Source organism: Gavialis gangeticus, unplaced genomic scaffold (assembly GCF_001723915.1).
Source record: "Gavialis gangeticus isolate Ggan-Ray unplaced genomic scaffold, GavGan_comp1, whole genome shotgun sequence".
Classification (NCBI taxonomy): Eukaryota; Metazoa; Chordata; order Crocodylia; family Gavialidae; genus Gavialis; species Gavialis gangeticus.
Window position 1 is genome coordinate 51,088,157 of NW_017728997.1, and position 1,589 is coordinate 51,089,745.

The following is a 1,589-nucleotide window of genomic DNA, read 5'->3' on the forward strand; positions in this document are numbered from 1 at the left end:
CAGCGACGCCCTGCCCTGTCCCCCCGGCCGCCACCTCCCGCAGGCAGCGGCTGGGCCCCGGGTGCCACTGCCGCGCGAGGGGTGAGGCGGCGGCGGCGGCACCACGCCAGGGACTGCCCGGCTGCCCGACGGGTTGGTACCAGCGGGCTGGGGACTGGACACGCCTGAGCCTGTGGCCAGAGCAAGCCACAGCAGTTTCCCCATCGCCCTCTGCCCTGCGCCCGCCGGGCTTGCACACAAGTAGCGCCCCTCTCTGCTGGCGGCGCTTCAGGAGCACCCTGGCCTTGCACTTGCCGGCAGAGCAGCTTCAATTCAGATGTAAAAGGGCGTCAGAGGAGTGTCGGTGATGGGCAGGGGAATGGGACTGGGAAGGTCACTGAGGCCCTGTAGGGAGAAGCACCCTGTTTGCCCTTGTGCTTGACCGTGCACCCACCCAGCAGTGGGCCACGGAGAGAGTCCAGCGCTGCTCCCAGCTCACCACGCCCTGCCCGTGAGGCTGCTCGGAGACAAGCCCAGCACTCAAGCTGGGCTCTGGCCATGGAGGAGGCTCCAGGTCTCCAGTGTGAGCGGGGCCTGGTCACGCATTGCGTATGTCTCCAGCATGACAGAAGTCTGTCCTCACAAGGTCACTGAGCACACTCTGCTCTGGACCCAAAAATGCAGCAGTGAGGCTGCTCGGAGTCAGCCCTGCAGCTGCTTTCAAGTGTGCAGGAGATGGTGGGTGACTGTGGGGGATGCCCCAGGACAGCATCCTGCTGCAGTTCTGGGTGTGGAGCCTGCAGGAGAGAGCAGGCAGGGAGGGTGCTTGAGAATGGCCTGACCAGGGCCTGCTGCTGGCTGGGGTCCCTGTGTCCCTGCCCCACAGCAGAGATGTAGCCAGTCCGATTTGGGAAGTTGAGCCCTCTGAGTCCTGCCTTGGTGTCTGGGGGTTGTCTGAGAGGGGAATCTAAGGAGCTTCCTCAGGCAGGAATCAGCCCAGAGCCCCTGGGAATGGGAACTCAGGAGACTTTGGGACACCCCCCAGCACAAATCAGCTTTGGGGGCTGATTGCATGGATTAAGCCAGGGATTGTCAACCGGGGGGAATGCATACTCTTGGGGATACTTGGGACAGCCCCAGGGAGTATGCGCGGCGACGCAGGGAAGTGGAACACAGTGGGAGCACAGAGTGGTGAATGGTGGCGGCAGCTACTGCGTGTCACTTCCTCACCCCCCACCCTGCCATTTACCACTCTGTGCCTTTGCCACCCACATGCTGCTTCCCCATGCTGCCAGCTTTGTGTCAGGCCAGCTCTGCTGTCAGCATCCCACCCCCCTGCTCACTGGCCAGCCATCAGCACCCTGCCCCCCACCGTCTGGAAGGGGGTACACTCCAGAAGGGGCACCCACTAGAAGGGGTACACTCCTTTAAAAAGGTTGAAAATCCCTGGGTTAAGCTGTTCCCTGGCACCAGGCAGAGCTGGGTCCAGGGTGGGTGCAGTTGCATCTCCCCCCTCCTCCCCTTTTATTTCTGGTCCCCACACATTTTAAAACCAACTGCCTGGCAGGGGCAGCAGATTTCTATTCAGGCAGGAGGGACACAGTCAATTG